The 23443-nt window shown below is 34.4% G+C and overlaps 3 non-coding genes across 3 annotated transcripts; all 3 read left to right on the top strand.

Moving 5' to 3' along the window:
* Positions 1-14834: 14834 nt before the first annotated feature.
* On the top strand, positions 14835-14907 carry TRNAW-CCA (transfer RNA tryptophan (anticodon CCA)). Its single transcript has one exon. It is a non-coding gene; the product is annotated as a tRNA-Trp (tRNA).
* A 3864-nt stretch (positions 14908-18771) lies between these two features.
* TRNAW-CCA (transfer RNA tryptophan (anticodon CCA)) lies at positions 18772-18844 on the top strand. Its single transcript has one exon. It is a non-coding gene; the product is annotated as a tRNA-Trp (tRNA).
* A 3314-nt stretch (positions 18845-22158) lies between these two features.
* TRNAW-CCA (transfer RNA tryptophan (anticodon CCA)) lies at positions 22159-22231 on the top strand. Its single transcript has one exon. It is a non-coding gene; the product is annotated as a tRNA-Trp (tRNA).
* The last annotated feature ends 1212 nt before the right edge of the window (positions 22232-23443 follow it).

Here is a 23443-nt window from a genome sequence, read left to right as displayed (position 1 = left end):
CCAAGAAATGCCCTTTCAACAAATGGGAAGCTTTCCTGGTATGTGTAGCACTTATTGGGTATGGACAGAGTCATGGCTTTGTCATTCACAGAATTCTAGATTTATGGCATCTTAAAAATATCCAACTCTGAATAGTCTTATGTAAATTAGGCTATTAAATATATTTTCCTATTATCTGCTTTAACATTTGATTCAAATTCTCTTTTCCAAAAGTGCCAAAAAGTGGACTTCAGTGTACATCATGTTTATTTATTCATTTGCATTTTTAACCTAATTTGTGCATTGTATTAATATTTTCCATCATCAAAAGAAGTGCATTGCAGTCAATTAATGGATTAACAGTGTAGAGCATTGAAATCATACAATCAGGTGTTGTGGCTTACAGATTTGACTAACAAATGCCCTTTTGAAAACCGGGAAGCGTTGGTGGTATAGTGGTGAGCATAAGCTCCTTTGAGAATTTTTCTTGTTTTGAAGGAATTAGAAATACACTGACCAAGAAATGCCCTTTCAAAAAACGGGAAGCTTTGTTGGTATGTGTAGCACTGGCCAACGCATGATTTTTCTTGTGTATTCTTTTCATTTTTTAAGATCATAAGCTCCTTAGAGAATGTTTCTTGTTTTGAAGAAATCAGGAATACACTGACCAAGAAATGCCCTTTCAACAAATGGGAAGCTTTCCTGGTATGTTTAGCACTTATGGGGTATGGACAGAGTCATGGCTTTGTCATTCACAGAATTCTAGATTTATGGCATCTTAAAAATATCCAACTCTGAATAGTCTTATGTAAATTAGGCTATTAAATATATTTTCCTATTATCTGCTTTAGCATGTGATTCAAATTCTCTTTTCCAAAAGTGCCAAAAAGTGGACTTCAGTGAACATCATGTTTATTTATTCATTTGCATTTTTAACCTAATTTGTGAATTGTATTAATATTTTCCATCATCAAAAGAAGTGCATTGCAGTCAATTAATGGATTAACAGTGTAGTGCATTGAAATCATACAATCAGGTGTTGTGGCTTACAGATTTGACTAACAAATGCCCTTTTGAAAACTGGGAAGCGTTGGTGGTATAGTGGTGAGCATAGCTGCCTTCCAAGCATGACCCGGGTTCAATTCCCGGCCAACGCATAGTTTGTATTCAATTTTTAAGATCATAAACTCCTTAGATAATTATTCTTGTTTTGAAGGAATTAGGAATACACTGACCAAGAAATGCCCTTTCAAAAAACAGGAAGCTTTGTTGGTATGTGTAGCACTGGCCAACGCATGATTTTTCTTGTGTATTCTTTTCATTTTTTAAGATCATAAGCTCCTTAGAGAATGTTTCTTGTTTTGAAGAAATCAGGAATACACTGACCAAGAAATGCCCTTTCAACAAATGGGAAGCTTTGTTGGTATGTGTAGCACTTATGGGATATGGACAGAGTCATGGCTTTGTCATTCAGAGAATACTAGATTTATGGCATCATAAAAATATCCAGCTCTGAATAGTCTTATGTAAATTAGGCTATTAAATATATTTTCCTATTATCTGCTTTAGCATGTGATTCAAATTCTCTTTTCCAAAATTGCCAAAAAGTGGACTTCAGTGTACATCATGTTTATTTATTCATTTGCATTTTTAACCTAATTTGTGCATTGTATTAATATTTTCCATCATCAAAAGAAGTGCATTGAAGTCAATTAATGGATTAACAGTGTAGCGCATTGAAATCATACAATCAGGTGTTGTGGCTTACAGATTTGACTAACAAATGCCCTTTTGAAAACCGGGAAGCATTGGTGGTATAGTGGTGAGCATAGCTGCCTTCCAAAGGAGTTGCCCCGGGTTCAATTCATGGCCAACGCATATTTTGTATTCTATTCATTTTTTAAGATTATAAGCTCCTTTGAGAATTTTTCTTGTTTTGAAGGAATTAGGAATACACTGACCAAGAAATGCCTTTTGAAAAAACGGGAAGCTTTGTTGGTATGTGTAGCACTGGCCAACGCATGATTTTTCTTGTGTATTCTTTTCATTTTTTCAGATCATAAGCTCCTTAGAGAATGTTTCTTGTTTTGAAGAAATCAGGAATACACTGACCAAGAAATGCCCTTTCAACAAATGGGAAGCTTTGTTGGTATGTGTTGCACTTATGGGATATGGACAGAGTCATGGCTTTGTCATTCAGAGAATACTAGATTTATGGCATCTTAAAAATATCCAGCTCTGAATAGTCTTATGTAAATTAGGCTATTAAATATATTTTCCTATTATCTGCTTTAGCATGTGATTCAAATTCTCTTTTCCAAAAATGCCAAAAAGTGGACTTCAGTGTACATCATGTTTATTTATTCATTTGCATTTTTAACCTAATTTGTGCATTGTATTAATATTTTCCATCATCAAAAGAAGTGCATTGCAGTCAATTAATGGATTAACAGTGTAGAGCATTGAAATCATACAATCAGGTGTTGTGGCTTACAGATTTGACTAACAAATGCCCTTTTGAAAACCGGGAAGCGTTGGTGGTATAGTGGTGAGCATAAGCTCCTTTGAGAATTTTTATTGTTTTGAAGGAATTAGGAATACACTGACCATGAAATGCCCTTTCAAAAAACAGGAAGCTTTGTTGGTATGTGTAGCACTGGCCAACGCATGATTTTTCTTGTGTATTCTTTTCATTTTTTCAGATCATAAGCTCCTTAGAGAATGTTTCTTGTTTTGAAGAAATCAGGAATACACTGACCAAGAAATGCCCTTTCAACAAATGGGAAGCTTTCTTGGTATGTGTAGCACTTATGGGGTATGGACAGAGTCATGGCTTTGTCATTCACAGAATACTAGATTTAAGGCATCTTAAAAATATCCAACTCTGAATAGTCTTATGTAAATTAGGCTATTAAATATATTTTCCTATTATCTGCTTTAACATGTGATTCAAATTCTCTTTTCCAAAAGTGCCAAAAACTGGACTTCAGTGTACATCATGTTTATTTATTCATTTGCATTTTTAACCTAATTTGTGCATTGTATTAATATTTTCCATCATCAAAAGAAGTGCATTGCAGTCAATTAATGGATTAACAGTGTAGCGCATTGAAATCATACAATCAGGTGTTGTGGCTTACAGATTTGACTAACAAATGCCCTTTTGAAAACTGGGAAGCGTTGGTGGTATAGTGGTGAGCATAGCTGCCTTCCAAGCATGACCCGGGTTCAATTCCAGGCCAACGCATAGTTTGTATTCAATTTTTAATATCATAAACTCCTTAGAGAATTATTCTTGTTTTGAAGGAATTAGGAATACACTGACCAAGAAATGCCCTTTCAAAAAACGGGAAGCTTTGTTGGTATGTGTAGAACTGGCCAACGCATGACTTTTCTTGTGTATTCTTTTCATTTTTTAAGATCATAAGCTCCTTAGAGAATGTTTCTTGTTTTGAAGAAATCAGGAATACACTATCCAAGAAATGCCCTTTCAACAAATGGGAAGCTTTGTTGGTATGTGTAGCACTTATGGGATATGGACAGAGTCATGGTTTTGTCATTCAGAGAATACTAGATTTATGGCATCTTAAAAATATCCAGCTCAGAATAGTCTTATGTAAATTAGGCTATTAAATATATTTTCCTATTATCTGCTTTAGCATGTGATTCAAATTCTCTTTTCCAAAAGTGCCAAAAAGTGGACTTCAGTGTACATCATGTTTATTTATTCATTTACATTTTTAACCTAATTTGTGCATTGTATTAATATTTTCCATCATCAAAAGAAGTGCATTGCAGTCAATTAATGGATTAACAGTGTATTCTTTTCATTTTTTAAGATCATAAGCTCCTTAGAGAATGTTTCTTGTTTTGAAGAAATCAGGAATATACTGACCAAGAAATGCCCTTTCAACAAATGGGAAGCTTTCCTGGTATGTGTAGCACTTATTGGGTATGGACAGAGTCATGGCTTTGTCATTCACAGAATTCTAGATTTATGGCATCTTAAAAATATCCAACTCTGAATAGTCTTATGTAAATTAGGCTATTAAATATATTTTCCTATTATCTGCTTTAACATTTGATTCAAATTCTCTTTTCCAAAAGTGCCAAAAAGTGGACTTCAGTGTACATCATGTTTATTTATTCATTTGCATTTTTAACTAATTTGTGCATTGTATTAATATTTTCCATCATCAAAAGAAGTGCATTGCAGTCAATTAATGGATTAACAGTGTAGAGCATTGAAATCATACAAACAGGTGTTGTGGCTTACAGATTTGACTAACAAATGCCCTTTTGAAAACCGGGAAGCGTTGGTGGTATAGTGGTGAGCATAAGCTCCTTTGAGAATTTTTCTTGTTTTGAAGGAATTAGGAATACACTGACCAAGAAATGCCCTTTCAAAAAACGGGAAGCTTTGTTGGTATGTGTAGCACTGGCCAACGCATGATTTTTCTTGTGTATTCTTTTCATTTTTTAAGATCATAAGCTCCTTAGAGAATGTTTCTTGTTTTGAAGAAATCAGGAATACACTGTCCAAGAAATGCCCTTTCAACAAATGGGAAGCTTTGTTGGTATGTGTAGCACTTATGGGATATGGACAGAGTTATGGCTTTGTCATTCAGAGAATACTAGATTTATGGCATCTTAAAAATATCCAGCTCTGAATAGTCTTATGTAAATTAGGCTATTAAATATATTTTCCTATTATCTGCTTTAGCATGTGATTCAAATTCTCTTTTCCAAAAGTGCCAAAAAGTGGACTTCAGTGTACATCATGTTTATTTATTCATTTGCATTTTTAACCTAATTTGTGCTATGTATTAATATTTTCCATCATCAAAAGAAGTGCATTGCAGTCAATTAATGGATTAACAGTGTAGCGCATTGAAATCATACAATCAGGTATTGTGGCTTACAGATTTGACTAACAAATGCCCTTTTGAAAACCGGGAAGCATTGGTGGTATAGTGGTGAGCATAGCTGTCTTCCAAAGCAGTTGACCCGGGTTCGATTCCTGGCCAAAGCATAGTTTGTATTCTATTCATTTTTTAAGATTATAAGCTCCTTTGAGAATTTTTCTTGTTTTGAAGGAATTCGGAATACACTGACCAAGAAATGCCTTTTCAAAAAACGGGAAGCTTTGTTGGTATGTGTAGCACTGGCCAACGCATGATTTTTCTTGTGTATTCTTTTCATTTTTTAAGATCATAAGCTCCTTAGAGAATGTTTCTTGTTTTGAAGAAATCAGGAATACACTGACCAAGAAATGCCCTTTCAACAAATGGGAAGCTTTGTTGGTATGTGTAGCACTTATGGGATATGGACAGAGTCATGGCTTTGTCGTTCAGAGAATACTAGATTTATGGCATCTTAAAAATATCCAGCTCTGAATAGTCTTATGTAAATTAGGCTATTAAATATATTTTCCTATTATCTGCTTTAGCATGTGATTCAAATTCTCTTTTCCAAAAGTGCCAAAAAGTGGACTTCAGTGTACATCATGTTTATTTATTCATTTGCATTTTTAACCTAATTTGTGCATTGTATTAATATTTTCCATCATCAAAAGAAGTGCATTGCAGTCAATTAATGGATTAACAGTGTAGAGCATTGAAATCATACAATCAGGTGTTGTGGCTTACAGATTTGACTAACAAATGCCCTTTTGAAAACCGGGAAGCGTTGGTGGTATAGTGGTGAGCATAAGCTCCTTTGAGAATTTTTATTTTTTTGAAGGAATTAGGAATACACTGACCAAGAAATGCCCTTTCAAAAAACAGGAAGCTTTGTTGGTATGTGTAGCACTGGCCAACGCATGATTTTTCTTGTGTATTCTTTTCATTTTTTCAGATCATAAGCTCCTTAGAGAATGTTTCTTGTTTTGAAGAAATCAGGAATACACTGACCAAGAAATGCCCTTTCAACAAATGGGAAGCTTTCTTGGTATGTGTAGCACTTATGGGGTATGGACAGAGTCATGGCTTTGTCATTCACAGAATACTAGATTTAAGGCATCTTAAAAATATCCAACTCTGAATAGTCTTATGTAAATTAGGCTATTAAATATATTTTCCTATTATCTGCTTTAACATGTGATTCAAATTCTCTTTTCCAAAAGTGCCAAAAACTGGACTTCAGTGTACATCATGTTTATTTATTCATTTGCATTTTTAACCTAATTTGTGCATTGTATTAATATTTTCCATCATCAAAAGAAGTGCATTGCAGTCAATTAATGGATTAACAGTGTAGCGCATTGAAATCATACAATCAGGTGTTGTGGCTTACAGATTTGACTAACAAATGCCCTTTTGAAAACTGGGAAGCGTTGGTGGTATAGTGGTGAGCATAGCTGCCTTCCAAGCATGACCCGGGTTCAATTCCAGCCCAACGCATAGTTTGTATTCAATTTTTAAGATCATAAACTCCTTAGAGAATTATTCTTGTTTTGAAGGAATTAGGAATACACTGACCAAGAAATGCCCTTTCAAAAAACGGGAAGCTTTGTTGGTATGTGTAGCACTGGCCAACGCATGACTTTTCTTGTGTATTCTTTTCATTTTTTAAGATCATAAGCTCCTTAGAGAATGTTTCTTGTTTTGAAGAAATCAGGAATACACTATCCAAGAAATGCCCTTTCAACAAATGGGAAGCTTTGTTGGTATGTGTAGCACTTATGGGATATGGACAGAGTCATGGTTTTGTCATTCAGAGAATACTAGATTTATGGCATCTTAAAAATATCCAGCTCAGAATAGTCTTATGTAAATTAGGCTATTAAATATATTTTCCTATTATCTGCTTTAGCATGTGATTCAAATTCTCTTTTCCAAAAGTGCCAAAAAGTGGACTTCAGTGTACATCATGTTTATTTATTCATTTACATTTTTAACCTAATTTGTGCATTGTATTAATATTTTCCATCATCAAAAGAAGTGCATTGCAGTCAATTAATGGATTAACAGTGTATTCTTTTCATTTTTTAAGATCATAAGCTCCTTAGAGAATGTTTCTTGTTTTGAAGAAATCAGGAATATACTGACCAAGAAATGCCCTTTCAACAAATGGGAAGCTTTCCTGGTATGTGTAGCACTTATTGGGTATGGACAGAGTCATGGCTTTGTCATTCACAGAATTCTAGATTTATGGCATCTTAAAAATATCCAACTCTGAATAGTCTTATGTAAATTAGGCTATTAAATATATTTTCCTATTATCTGCTTTAACATTTGATTCAAATTCTCTTTTCCAAAAGTGCCAAAAAGTGGACTTCAGTGTACATCATGTTTATTTATTCATTTGCATTTTTAACCTAATTTGTGCATTGTATTAATATTTTCCATCATCAAAAGAAGTGCATTGCAGTCAATTAATGGATTAACAGTGTAGAGCATTGAAATCATACAAACAGGTGTTGTGGCTTACAGATTTGACTAACAAATGCCCTTTTGAAAACCGGGAAGCGTTGGTGGTATAGTGGTGAGCATAAGCTCCTTTGAGAATTTTTCTTGTTTTGAAGGAATTAGGAATACACTGACCAAGAAATGCCCTTTCAAAAAACGGGAAGCTTTGTTGGTATGTGTAGCACTGGCCAACGCATGATTTTTCTTGTGTATTCTTTTCATTTTTTAAGATCATAAGCTCCTTAGAGAATGTTTCTTGTTTTGAAGAAATCAGGAATACACTGTCCAAGAAATGCCCTTTCAACAAATGGGAAGCTTTGTTGGTATGTGTAGCACTTATGGGATATGGACAGAGTTATGGCTTTGTCATTCAGAGAATACTAGATTTATGGCATCTTAAAAATATCCAGCTCTGAATAGTCTTATGTAAATTAGGCTATTAAATATATTTTCCTATTATCTGCTTTAGCATGTGATTCAAATTCTCTTTTCCAAAAGTGCCAAAAAGTGGACTTCAGTGTACATCATGTTTATTTATTCATTTGCATTTTTAACCTAATTTGTGCTATGTATTAATATTTTCCATCATCAAAAGAAGTGCATTGCAGTCAATTAATGGATTAACAGTGTAGCGCATTGAAATCATACAATCAGGTATTGTGGCTTACAGATTTGACTAACAAATGCCCTTTTGAAAACCGGGAAGCATTGGTGGTATAGTGGTGAGCATAGCTGTCTTCCAAAGCAGTTGACCCGGGTTCGATTCATGGCCAAAGCATAGTTTGTATTCTATTCATTTTTTAAGATTATAAGCTCCTTTGAGAATTTTTCTTGTTTTGAAGGAATTCGGAATACACTGACCAAGAAATGCCTTTTCAGAAAACGGGAAGCTTTGTTGGTATGTGTAGCACTGGCCAACGCATGATTTTTCTTGTGTATTCTTTTCATTTTTTAAGATCATAAGCTCCTTAGAGAATGTTTCTTGTTTTGAAGAAATCAGGAATACACTGACCAAGAAATGCCCTTTCAACAAATGGGAAGCTTTGTTGGTATGTGTAGCACTTATGGGATATGGACAGAGTCATGGCTTTGTCGTTCAGAGAATACTAGATTTATGGCATCTTAAAAATATCCAGCTCTGAATAGTCTTATGTAAATTAGGCTATTAAATATATTTTCCTATTATCTGCTTTAGCATGTGATTCAAATTCTCTTTTCCAAAAGTGCTAAAAAGTGGACTTCAGTGTACATCATGTATTTATTCATTTGCATTTTTAACCTAATTTGTGCATTGTATTAATATTTTCCATCATCAAAAGAAGTGCATTGCAGTCAATTAATGGATTAACAGTGTAGCGCATTGAAATCATACAATCAGGTGTTGTGGCTTACAGATTTGAATAACAAATGCCCTTTTGAAAACTGGGAAGCGTTGGTGGTATAGTGGTGAGCATAGCTGCCTTCCAAGCATGACCCGGGTTCAATTCCCGGCCAACGCATAGTTTGTATTCAATTTTTAAGATCATAAACTCCTTAGAGAATTATTCTTGTTTTGAAGGAATTAGGAATACACTGACCAAGAAATGCCCTTTCAAAAAACGGGAAGCTTTGTTGGTATGTGTAGCACTGGCCAACGCATGATTTTTCTTGTGTATTCTTTTCATTTTTTAAGATCATAAGCTCCTTAGAGAATGTTTCTTGTTTTGAAGAAATCAGGAATACACTGACCAAGAAATGCCCTTTCAACAAATGGGAAGCTTTCTTGGTATGTGTAGCACTTATGGGGTATGGACAGAGTCATGGCTTTGTCATTCACAGAATACTAGATTTAAGGCATCTTAAAAATATCCAACTCTGAATAGTTTTATGTAAATTAGGCTATTAAATATATTTTCCTATTATCTGCTTTAACATGTGATTCAAATTCTCTTTTCCAAAAGTGCTAAAAAGTGGACTTCAGTGTACATCATGTATTTATTCATTTGCATTTTTAACCTAATTTGTGCATTGTATTAATATTTTCCATCATCAAAAGAAGTGCATTGCAGTCAATTAATGGATTAACAGTGTAGCGCATTGAAATCATACAATCAGGTGTTGTGGCTTACAGATTTGACTAACAAATGCCCTTTTGAAAACTGGGAAGCGTTGGTGGTATAGTGGTGAGCATAGCTGCCTTCCAAGCATGACCCGGGTTCAATTCCCGGCCAACGCATAGTTTGTATTCAATTTTTAAGATCATAAACTCCTTAGAGAATTATTCTTGTTTTGAAGGAATTAGGAATACACTGACCAAGAAATGCCCTTTCAAAAAACGGGAAGCTTTGTTGGTATGTGTAGCACTGGCCAACGCATGATTTTTCTTGTGTATTCTTTTCATTTTTAAGATCATAAGCTCCTTAGAGAATGTTTCTTGTTTTGAAGAAATCAGGAATACACTGACCAAGAAATGCCCTTTCAACAAATGGGAAGCTTTCTTGGTATGTGTAGCACTTATGGGGTATGGACAGAGTCATGGCTTTGTCATTCACAGAATACTAGATTTAAGGCATCTTAAAAATATCCAACTCTGAATAGTTTTATGTAAATTAGGCTATTAAATATATTTTCCTATTATCTGCTTTAACATGTGATTCAAATTCTCTTTTCCAAAAGTGCCAAAAAGTGGACTTCAGTGTACATCATGTTTATTTATTCATTTGCTTTTTGAACCTAATTTGTGCATTGTATTAATATTTTCCATCATCAAAAGAAGTGCATTGCAGTCAATTAATGGATTAACAGTGTAGAGCATTGAAATCATACAACCAGGTGTTGTGGCTTACAGATTTGACTAACAAATGCCCTTTTGAAAACCGGGAAGCGTTGGTGGTATAGTGGTGAGCATAAGCTCCTTTGAGAATTTTTCTTGTTTTGAAGGAATTAGGAATACACTGACCAAGAAATGCCCTTTCAAAAAACGGGAAGCTTTGTTGGTATGTTTAGCACTGGCCAACGCATGATTTTTCTTGTGTATTCTTTTCATTTTTTAAGATCATAAGCTCCTTAGAGAATGTTTCTTGTTTTGAAGAAATCAGGAATACACTGTCCAAGAAATGCCCTTTCAACAAATGGGAAGCTTTGTTGGTATGTGTAGCACTTATGGGATATGGACAGAGTCATGGCTTTGTCATTCACAGAATACTAGATTTAAGGCATCTTAAAAATATCCAGCTCTGAATAGTCTTATGTAAATTAGGCTATTAAATATATTTTCCTATTATCTGCTTTAGCATGTGATTCAAATTCTCTTTTCCAAAAGTGCCAAAAAGTGGACTTCAGTGTACATCATGTTTATTTATTCATTTGCATTTTTAACCTAATTTGTGCATTGTATTAATATTTTCCATCATCAAAAGAAGTGCATTGCAGTCAATTAATGGATTAACAGTGTAGCGCATTGAAATCATACAATCAGGTGTTGTGGCTTACAGATTTGACTAACAAATGCCCTTTTGAAAACCGGGAAGCATTGGTGGTATAGTGGTGAGCATAGCTGTCTTCCAAAGCAGTTGACCCGGGTTCAATTCCTGGCCAAAGCATAGTTTGTATTCTATTCATTTTTTAAGATTATAAACTCCTTAGAGAATTATTCTTGTTTTGAAGGAATTAGGAATACACTGACCAAGAAATGAACTTTCAAAAAACGGGAAGCTTTGTTGGTATGTGTAGCACTGGCCAACGCATGATTTTTCTTGTGTATTCTTTTCATTTTTTAAGATCATAAGCTCCTTAGAGAATGTTTCTTGTTTTGAAGAAATCAGGAATACACTGTCCAAGAAATGCCCTTTCAACAAATGGGAAGCTTTGTTGGTATGTGTAGCACTTATGGGATATGGACAGAGTCATGGCTTTGTCATTCAGAGAATACTAGATTTAAGGCATCTTAAAAATATCCAACTCTGAATAGTCTTATGTAAATTAGGCTTTTAAATATATTTTCCTATTATCTGCTTTAGCATGTGATTCAAATTCTCTTTTCCAAAAGTGCCAAAAAGTGGACTTCAGTGTACATCATGTTTATTTATTCATTTGCATTTTTAACCTAATTTGTGCATTGTATTAATATTTTCCATCATCAAAAGAAGTGCATTGCAGTCAATTAATGGATTAACAGTGTAGCGCATTGAAATCATACAATCAGGTGTTGTGGCTTACAGATTTGACTAATAAATGCCCTTTTGAAAACTGGGAAGCGTTAGTGGTACAGTGGTGAGCATAGCTGCCTTCCAAGCAGTTGACCCGGTTTTGATTCCCTGCTAATGCATAGTTTGTATTCAATTTTTAAGATCATAAACTCCTTAGAGAATTATTCTTGTTTTGAAGGAATTAGGAATACACTGACCAAGAAATGCCCTTTCAAAAAACGGGAAGCTTTGTTGGTATGTGTAGCACTGGCCAACGCATGATTTTTCTTGTGTATTCTTTTCATTTTTTAAGATCATAAGCTCCTTAGAGAATGTTTCTTGTTTTGAAGAAATCAGGAATACACTGACCAAGAAATGCCCTTTCAAAAAACGGGAAGCTTTGTTGGTATGTGTAGCACTGGCCAACGCATGATTTTTCTTGTGTATTCTTTTCATTTTTTAAGATCATAAGCTCCTTAGAGAATGTTTCTTGTTTTGAAGAAATCAGGAATACACTGTCCAAGAAATGCCCTTTCAACAAATGGGAAGCTTTGTTGGTATGTGTAGCACTTATGGGATATGGACAGAGTCATGGCTTTGTCATTCAGAGAATACTAGATTTATGGCATCTTAAAAATATCCAGCTCTGAATAGTCTTATGTAAATTAGGCTATTAAATATATTTTCCTATTATCTGCTTTAGCATGTGATTCAAATTCTCTTTTCCAATAGTGCCAAAAAGTGGACTTCAGTGTACATCATGTTTATTTATTCATTTGCATTTTTAACCTAATTTGTGCATTGTATTAATATTTTCCATCATCAAAAGAAGTGCATTGCAGTCAATTAATGGATTAACAGTATAGCGCATTGAAATCATACAATCAGGTGTTGTGGCTTACAGATTTGACTAACAAATGCCCTTTTGAAAACCGGGAAGCATTGGTGGTATAGTGGTGAGCATAGCTGTCTTCCAAAGCAGTTGACCCGGGTTCGATTCCTGGCCAACGCATAGTTTGTATTCTATTCATTTTTTAAGATTATAAGCTCCTTTGAGAATTTTTCTTGTTTTGAAGTAATTAGGAATACACTGACCAAGAAATGCCTTTTCAAAAAACGGGAAGCTTTGTTGGTATGTGTAGCACTGGCCAACACATGATTTTTCTTGTGTATTCTTTTCATTTTTTAAGATCATAAGCTCCTTAGAGAATGTTTCTTGTTTTGAAGAAATCAGGAATACACTGACCAAGAAATGCCCTTTCAACAAATGGGAAGCTTTGTTGGTATGTGTAGCACTTATGGGATATGGACAGAGTCATGGCTTTGTCATTCAGAGAATACTAGATTTATGGCATCTTAAAAATATCCAGCTCTGAATAGTCTTATGTAAATTAGGCTATTAAATATATTTTCCTATTATCTGCTTTAGCATGTGATTCAAATTCTCTTTTCCAAAAGTGCCAAAAAGTGGACTTCAGTGTACATCATGTTTATTTATTCATTTACATTTTTAACCTAATTTGTGCATTGTATTAATATTTTCCATCATCAAAAGAAGTGCATTGCAGTCAATTAATGGATTAACAGTGTATTCTTTTCATTTTTTAAGATCATAAGCTCCTTAGAGATTGTTTCTTTTTTTGAAGAAATCAGGAATACACTGACCAAGAAATGCCCTTTCAACAAATGGGAAGCTTTCCTGGTATGTGTAGCACTTATGGGGTATGGACAGAGTCATGGCTTTGTCATTCACAGAATTCTAGATTTATGGCATCTTAAAAATATCCAACTCTGAATAGTCTTATGTAAATTAGGCTATTAAATATATTTTCCTATTATCTGCTTTAACATTTGATTCAAATTCTCTTTTCCAAAAGTGCCAAAAAGTGGACTTCAGTGTACATCATGATTATTTATTCATTTGCATTTTTAACCTAATTTGTGCATTGTATTAATATTTTCCATCATCAAAAGAAGTGCATTGCAGTCAATTAATGGATTAACAGTGTAGAGCATTGAAATCATACAATCAGGTGTTGTGGCTTACAGATTTGACTAACAAATGCCCTTTTGAAAACCGGGAAGCGTTGGTGGTATAGTGGTGAGCATAAGCTCCTTTGAGAATTTTTCTTGTTTTGAAGGAATTAGGAATACACTGACCAAGAAATGCCCTTTCAAAAAATGGGAAGCTTTGTTGGTATGTGTAGCACTGGCCAACGCATGATTTTTCTTGTGTATTCTTTTCATTTTTTAAGATCATAAGCTCCTTAGGGAATGTTTCTTGTTTTGAAGAAATCAGGAATACACTGTCCAAGAGATGCCCTTTCAACAAATGGGAAGCTTTGTTGGTATGTGTAGCACTTATGGGATATGGACAGAGTCATGGCTTTGTCATTCAGAGAATACTAGATTTATGGCATCTTAAAAATATCCAGCTCTGAATAGTCTTATGTAAATTAGGCTATTAAATATATTTTCCTATTATCTGCTTTAGCATGTGATTCAAATTCTCTTTTCCAAAAGTGCTAAAAAGTGGACTTCAGTGTACATCATGTATTTATTCATTTGCATTTTTAACCTAATTTGTGCATTGTATTAATATTTTCCATCATCAAAAGAAGTGCATTGCAGTCAATTAATGGATTAACAGTGTAGCGCATTGAAATCATACAATCAGGTGTTGTGACTTACAGATTTGACTAACAAATGCGAAGCGTTGGTGGTATAGTGGTGAGCATAGCTGCCTTCCAAGCATGACCCGGGTTCAGTTCCCGGCCAACGCATAGTTTGTATTCAATTTTTAAGATCATAAACTCCTTAGAGAATTATTCTTGTTTTGAAGGAATTAGGAATACACTGTCCAAGAAATGCCCTTTCAACAAATGGGAAGCTTTGTTGGTATGTGTAGCACTTATGGGATATGGACAGAGTCATGGCTTTGTCATTCAGAGAATACTAGATTTAAGGCATCTTAAAAATATCCAACTCTGAATAGTCTTATGTAAATTAGGCTATTAAATATATTTTCCTATTATCTGCTTTAACATGTGATTCAAATTCTCTTTTCCAAAAGTGCCAAAAAGTGGACTTCAGTGTACATCATGTTTATTTATTCATTTGCATTTTGAACCTAATTTGTGCATTGTATTAATATTTTCCATCATCAAAAGAAGTGCATTGCAGTCAATTAATGGATTTACAGTGTAGAGCATTGAAATCATACAATCAGGTGTTGTGGCTTACAGATTTGACTAACAAATGCCCTTTTGAAAACCGGGAAGCGTTGGTGGTATAGTGGTGAGCATAGCTGTCTTCCAAAGCAGTTGACCCGGGTTCGATTCCTGGCCAACGCATAGTTTGTATTCTATTCATTTTTTAAGATTATAGATCCTTTGAGAATTTTTCTTGTTTTGAAGGAATTAGGAATACACTGACCAAGAAATGCCTTTTGAAAAAACGGGAAGCTTTGTTGGTATGTGTAGCACTGGCCAACGCATGATTTTTCTTGTGTATTCTTTTCATTTTTTAAGATCATAAGCTCCTTAGAGAATGTTTCTTGTTTTGAAGAAATCAGGAATACACTGACCAAGAAATGCCCTTTCAACAAATGGGAAGCTTTGTTGGTATGTGTAGCACTTATGGGATATGGACAGAGTCATGGCTTTGTCATTCAGAGAATACTAGATTTATGGCATCTTAAAAATATCCAGCTCTGAATAGTCTTATGTAAATTAGGCTATTAAATATATTTTCCTATTATCTGCTTTAGCATGTGATTCAAATTCTCTTTTCCAAAAGTGCCAAAAAGTGGACTTCAGTGTACATCATGTTTATTTATTCATTTGCATTTTTAACCTAATTTGTGCATTGTATTAATATTTTCCATCATCAAAAGAAGTGCATTGCAGTCAATTAATGGATTAACAGTGTAGCGCATTGAAATCATACAATCAGGTGTTGTGGCTTACAGATTTGACTAATAAATGCCCTTTTGAAAACTGGGAAGCGTTAGTGGTACAGTGGTGAGCATAGCTGCCTTCCAAGCAGTTGACCCGGTTTTGATTCCCTGCTAATGCATAGTTTGTATTCAATTTTTAAGATCATAAACTCCTTAGAGAATTATTCTTGTTTTGAAGGAATTAGGAATACACTGACCAAGAAATGCCCTTTCAAAAAACGGGAAGCTTTGTTGGTATGTGTAGCACTGGCCAACGCATGATTTTTCTTGTGTATTCTTTTCATTTTTTAGGATCATAAGCTCCTTAGAGAATGTTTCTTGTTTTGAAGAAATCAGGAATACACTGACCAAGAAATGCCCTTTCAAAAAACGGGAAGCTTTGTTGGTATGTGTAGCACTGGCCAACGCATGATTTTTCTTGTGTATTCTTTTCATTTTTTAAGATCATAAGCTCCTTAGAGAATGTTTCTTGTTTTGAAGAAATCAGGAATACACTGTCCAAGAAATGCCCTTTCAACAAATGGGAAGCTTTGTTGGTATGTGTAGCACTTATGGGATATGGACAGAGTCATGGCTTTGTCATTCAGAGAATACTAGATTTATGGCATCTTAAAAATATCCAGCTCTGAATAGTCTTATGTAAATTAGGCTATTAAATATATTTTCCTATTATCTGCTTTAGCATGTGATTCAAATTCTCTTTTCCAATAGTGCCAAAAAGTGGACTTCAGTGTACATCATGTTTATTTATTCATTTGCATTTTTAACCTAATTTGTGCATTGTATTAATATTTTCCATCATCAAAAGAAGTGCATTGCAGTCAATTAATGGATTAACAGTATAGCGCATTGAAATCATACAATCAGGTGTTGTGGCTTACAGATTTGACTAACAAATGCCCTTTTGAAAACCGGGAAGCATTGGTGGTATAGTGGTGAGCATAGCTGTCTTCCAAAGCAGTTGACCCGGGTTCGATTCCTGGCCAACGCATAGTTTGTATTCTATTCATTTTTTAAGATTATAAGCTCCTTTGAGAATTTTTCTTGTTTTGAAGGAATTAGGAATACACTGACCAAGAAATGCCTTTTCAAAAAACGGGAAGCTTTGTTGGTATGTGTAGCACTGGCCAACACATGATTTTTCTTGTGTATTCTTTTCATTTTTTAAGATCATAAGCTCCTTAGAGAATGTTTCTTGTTTTGAAGAAATCAGGAATACACTGACCAAGAAATGCCCTTTCAACAAATGGGAAGCTTTGTTGGTATGTGTAGCACTTATGGGATATGGACAGAGTCATGGCTTTGTCATTCAGAGAATACTAGATTTATGGCATCTTAAAAATATCCAGCTCTGAATAGTCTTATGTAAATTAGGCTATTAAATATATTTTCCTATTATCTGCTTTAGCATGTGATTCAAATTCTCTTTTCCAAAAGTGCCAAAAAGTGGACTTCAGTGTACATCATGTTTATTTATTCATTTACATTTTTAACCTAATTTGTGCATTGTATTAATATTTTCCATCATCAAAAGAAGTGCATTGCAGTCAATTAATGGATTAACAGTGTATTCTTTTCATTTTTTAAGATCATAAGCTCCTTAGAGATTGTTTCTTTTTTTGAAGAAATCAGGAATACACTGACCAAGAAATGCCCTTTCAACAAATGGGAAGCTTTCCTGGTATGTGTAGCACTTATGGGGTATGGACAGAGTCATGGCTTTGTCATTCACAGAATTCTAGATTTATGGCATCTTAAAAATATCCAACTCTGAATAGTCTTATGTAAATTAGGCTATTAAATATATTTTCCTATTATCTGCTTTAACATTTGATTCAAATTCTCTTTTCCAAAAGTGCCAAAAAGTGGACTTCAGTGTACATCATGATTATTTATTCATTTGCATTTTTAACCTAATTTGTGCATTGTATTAATATTTTCCATCATCAAAAGAAGTGCATTGCAGTCAATTAATGGATTAACAGTGTAGAGCATTGAAATCATACAATCAGGTGTTGTGGCTTACAGATTTGACTAACAAATGCCCTTTTGAAAACCGGGAAGCGTTGGTGGTATAGTGGTGAGCATAAGCTCCTTTGAGAATTTTTCTTGTTTTGAAGGAATTAGGAATACACTGACCAAGAAATGCCCTTTCAAAAAATGGGAAGCTTTGTTGGTATGTGTAGCACTGGCCAACGCATGATTTTTCTTGTGTATTCTTTTCATTTTTTAAGATCATAAGCTCCTTAGGGAATGTTTCTTGTTTTGAAGAAATCAGGAATACACTGTCCAAGAGATGCCCTTTCAACAAATGGGAAGCTTTGTTGGTATGTGTAGCACTTATGGGATATGGACAGAGTCATGGCTTTGTCATTCAGAGAATACTAGATTTATGGCATCTTAAAAATATCCAGCTCTGAATAGTCTTATGTAAATTAGGCTATTAAATATATTTTCCTATTATCTGCTTTAGCATGTGATTCAAATTCTCTTTTCCAAAAGTGCTAAAAAGTGGACTTCAGTGTACATCATGTATTTATTCATTTGCATTTTTAACCTAATTTGTGCATTGTATTAATATTTTCCATCATCAAAAGAAGTGCATTGCAGTCAATTAATGGATTAACAGTGTAGCGCATTGAAATCATACAATCAGGTGTTGTGACTTACAGATTTGACTAACAAATGCGAAGCGTTGGTGGTATAGTGGTGAGCATAGCTGCCTTCCAAGCATGACCCGGGTTCAGTTCCCGGCCAACGCATAGTTTGTATTCAATTTTTAAGATCATAAACTCCTTAGAGAATTATTCTTGTTTTGAAGGAATTAGGAATACACTGTCCAAGAAATGCCCTTTCAACAAATGGGAAGCTTTGTTGGTATGTGTAGCACTTATGGGATATGGACAGAGTCATGGCTTTGTCATTCAGAGAATACTAGATTTAAGGCATCTTAAAAATATCCAACTCTGAATAGTCTTATGTAAATTAGGCTATTAAATATATTTTCCTATTATCTGCTTTAACATGTGATTCAAATTCTCTTTTCCAAAAGTGCCAAAAAGTGGACTTCAGTGTACATCATGTTTATTTATTCATTTGCATTTTGAACCTAATTTGTGCATTGTATTAATATTTTCCATCATCAAAAGAAGTGCATTGCAGTCAATTAATGGATTAACAGTGTAGAGCATTGAAATCATACAATCAGGTGTTGTGGCTTACAGATTTGACTAACAAATGCCCTTTTGAAAACCGGGAAGCGTTGGTGGTATAGTGGTGAGCATAGCTGTCTTCCAAAGCAGTTGACCCGGGTTCGATTCCTGGCCAACGCATAGTTTGTATTCTATTCATTTTTTAAGATTATAGATCCTTTGAGAATTTTTCTTGTTTTGAAGGAATTAGGAATACACTGACCAAGAAATGCCTTTTGAAAAAACGGGAAGCTTTGTTGGTATGTGTAGCACTGGCCAACGCATGATTTTTCTTGTGTATTCTTTTCATTTTTTAAGATCATAAGCTCCTTAGAGAATGTTTCTTGTTTTGAAGAAATCAGGAATACACTGACCAAGAAATGCCCTTTCAACAAATGGGAAGCTTTGTTGGTATGTGTAGCACTTATGGGATATGGACAGAGTCATGGCTTTGTCATTCAGAGAATACTAGATTTATGGCATCTTAAAAATATCCAGCTCTGAATAGTCTTATGTAAATTAGGCTATTAAATATATTTTCCTATTATCTGCTTTAGCATGTGATTCAAATTCTCTTTTCCAAAAGTGCCAAAAAGTGGACTTCAGTGTACATCATGTTTATTTATTCATTTGCATTTTTAACCTAATTTGTGCATTGTATTAATATTTTCCATCATCAAAAGAAGTGCATTGCAGTCAATTAATGGATTAACAGTGTAGCGCATTGAAATCATACAATCAGGTGTTGTGGCTTACAGATTTGACTAATAAATGCCCTTTTGAAAACTGGGAAGCGTTAGTGGTATAGTGGTGAGCATAGCTGCCTTCCAAGCAGTTGACCCGGGTTTGATTCCCTGCTAATGCATAGTTTGTATTCAATTTTTAAGATCATAAACTCCTTAGAGAATTATTCTTGTTTTGAAGGAATTAGGAATACACTGACCAAGAAATGCCCTTTCAAAAAACGGGAAGCTTTGTTGGTATGTGTAGCACTGGCCAACGCATGATTTTTCTTGTGTATTCTTTTCATTTTTTAAGATCATAAGCTCCTTTGAGAATGTTTCTTGTTTTGAAGAAATCAGGAATACACTGACCAAGAAATGCCCTTTCAAAAAACGGGAAGCTTTGTTGGTATGTGTAGCACTGGCCAACGCATGATTTTTCTTGTGTATTCTTTTCATTTTTTAAGATCATAAGCTCCTTAGAGAATGTTTCTTGTTTTGAAGAAATCAGGAATACACTGTCCAAGAAATGCCCTTTCAACAAATGGGAAGCTTTGTTGGTATGTGTAGCACTTATGGGATATGGACAGAGTCATGGCTTTGTCATTCAGAGAAAACTAGATTTATGGCATCTTAAAAATATCCAGCTCTGAATAGTCTTATGTAAATTAGGCTATTAAATATATTTTCCTATTATCTGCTTTAGCATGTGAATCAAATTCTCTTTTCCAATAGTGCCAAAAAGTGGACTTCAGTGTACATCATGTTTATTTATTCATTTGCATTTTTAACCTAATTTGTGCATTGTATTAATATTTTCCATCATCAAAAGAAGTGCATTGCAGTCAATTAATGGATTAACAGTATAGCGCATTGAAATCATACAATCAGGTGTTGTGGCTTACAGATTTGACTAACAAATGCCCTTTTGAAAACCGGGAAGCATTGGTGGTATAGTGGTGAGCATAGCTGTCTTCCAAAGCAGTTGACCCGGGTTCGATTCCTGGCCAACGCATAGTTTGTATTCTATTCATTTTTTAAGATTATAAGCTCCTTTGAGAATTTTTCTTGTTTTGAAGGAATTAGGAATACACTGACCAAGAAATGCCTTTTCAAAAAACGGGAAGCTTTGTTGGTATGTGTAGCACTGGCCAACGCATGATTTTTCTTGTGTATTCTTTTCATTTTTTAAGATCATAAGCTCCTTAGAGAATGTTTCTTGTTTTGAAGAAATCAGGAATACACTGACCAAGAAATGCCCTTTCAACAAATGGGAAGCTTTGTTGGCATGTGTAGCACTTATGGGATATGGACAGAGTCATGGCTTTGTCATTCAGAGAATACTAGATTTATGGCATCTTAAAAATATCCAGCTCTGAATAGTCTTATGTAAATTAGGCTATTAAATATATTTTCCTATTATCTGCTTTAGCATGTGATTCAAATTCTCTTTTCCAAAAGTGCCAAAAAGTGGACTTCAGTGTACATCATGTTTATTTATTCATTTACATGTTTAACCTAATTTGTGCATTGTATTAATATTTTCCATCATCAAAAGAAGTGCATTGCAGTCAATTAATGGATTAACAGTGTATTCTTTTCATTTTTTAAGATCATAAGCTCCTTAGAGAATGTTTCTTGTTTTGAAGAAATCAGGAATACACTGACCAAGAAATGCCCTTTCAACAAATGGGAAGCTTTCCTGGTATGTGTAGCACTTATGTGGTATGGACAGAGTCATGGCTTTGTCATTCACAGAATTCTAGATTTATGGCATCTTAAAAATATCCAACTCTGAATAGTCTTATGTAAATTAGGCTATTAAATATATTTTCCTATTATCTGCTTTAACATTTGATTCAAATTCTCTTTTCCAAAAGTGCCAAAAAGTGGACTTCAGTGTACATCATGTTTATTTATTCATTTGCATTTTTAACCTAATTTGTGCATTGTATTAATATTTTCCATCATCAAAAGAAGTGCATTGCAGTCAATTAATGGATTAACAGTGTAGAGCATTGAAATCATACAATCAGGTGTTGTGGCTTACAGATTTGACTAACAAATGCCCTTTTGAAAACCGGGAAGCGTTGCTGGTATAGTGGTGAGCATAAGCTCCTTTGAGAATTTTTCTTGTTTTGAAGGAATTAGGAATACACTGACCAAGAAATGCCCTTTCAAAAAATGGGAAGCTTTGTTGGTATGTGTAGCACTGGCCAACGCATGATTTTTCTTGTGTATTCTTTTCATTTTTTAAGATCATAAGCTCCTTAGAGAATGTTTCTTGTTTTGAAGAAATCAGGAATACACTGTCCAAGAGATGCCCTTTCAACAAATGGGAAGCTTTGTTGGTATGTGTAGCACTTATGGGATATGGACAGAGTCATGGCTTTGTCATTCAGAGAATACTAGATTTAAGGCATCTTAAAAATATCCAACTCTGAATAGTCTTATGTAAATTAGGCTATTAAATATATTTTCCTATTATCTGCTTTAACATGTGATTCAAATTCTCTTTTCCAAAAGTGCCAAAAAGTGGACTTCAGTGTACATCATGTTTATTTATTCATTTGCATTTTGAACCTAATTTGTGCATTGTATTAATATTTTCCATCATCAAAAGAAGTGCATTGCAGTCAATTAATGGATTAACAGTGTAGAGCATTGAAATCATACAATCAGGTGTTGTGGCTTACAGATTTGACTAACAAATGCCCTTTTGAAAACCGGGAAGCGTTGGTGGTATAGTGGTGAGCATAGCTGTCTTCCAAAGCAGTTGACCCGGGTTCGATTCCTGGCCAACGCATAGTTTGTATTCTATTCATTTTTTAAGATTATAGATCCTTTGAGAATTTTTCTTGTTTTGAAGGAATTAGGAATACACTGACCAAGAAATGCCTTTTGAAAAAACAGGAAGCTTTGTTGGTATGTGTAGCACTGGCCAACGCATGATTTTTCTTGTGTATTCTTTTCATTTTTTAAGATCATAAGCTCCTTAGAGAATGTTTCTTGTTTTGAAGAAATCAGGAATACACTGACCAAGAAATGCCCTTTCAACAAATGGGAAGCTTTGTTGGTATGTGTAGCACTTATGGGATATGGACAGAGTCATGGCTTTGTCATTCAGAGAATACTAGATTTATGGCATCTTAAAAATATCCAGCTCTGAATAGTCTTATGTAAATTAGGCTATTAAATATATTTTCCTATTATCTGCTTTAGCATGTGATTCAAATTCTCTTTTCCAAAAGTGCCAAAAAGTGGACTTCAGTGTACATCATGTTTATTTATTCATTTGCATTTTTAACCTAATTTGTGCATTGTATTAATATTTTCCATCATCAAAAGAAGTGCATTGCAGTCAATTAATGGATTAACAGTGTAGCGCATTGAAATCATACAATCAGGTGTTGTGGCTTACAGATTTGACTAATAAATGCCCTTTTGAAAACTGGGAAGCGTTAGTGGTATAGTGGTGAGCATAGCTGCCTTCCAAGCAGTTGACCCGGGTTTGATTCCCTGCTAATGCATAGTTTGTATTCAATTTTTAAGATCATAAACTCCTTAGAGAATTATTCTTGTTTTGAAGGAATTAGGAATACACTGACCAAGAAATGCCCTTTCAAAAAACGGGAAGCTTTGTTGGTATGTGTAGCACTGGCCAACGCATGATTTTTCTTGTGTATTCTTTTCATTTTTTAAGATCATAAGCTCCTTTGAGAATGTTTCTTGTTTTGAAGAAATCAGGAATACACTGACCAAGAAATGCCCTTTCAAAAAACGGGAAGCTTTGTTGGTATGTGTAGCACTGGCCAACGCATGATTTTTCTTGTGTATTCTTTTCATTTTTTAAGATCATAAGCTCCTTAGAGAATGTTTCTTGTTTTGAAGAAATCAGGAATACACTGTCCAAGAAATGCCCTTTCAACAAATGGGAAGCTTTGTTGGTATGTGTAGCACTTATGGGATATGGACAGAGTCATGGCTTTGTCATTCAGAGAAAACTAGATTTATGGCA

The sequence above is a fragment of the Taudactylus pleione genome, unplaced genomic scaffold (assembly GCF_031769625.1).
Source record: "Taudactylus pleione unplaced genomic scaffold, aTauple2 ptg000050l, whole genome shotgun sequence".
NCBI lineage: Eukaryota > Metazoa > Chordata > Amphibia > Anura > Myobatrachidae > Taudactylus > Taudactylus pleione.
This window is presented reverse-complemented; position numbering and strand designations above follow the sequence as displayed.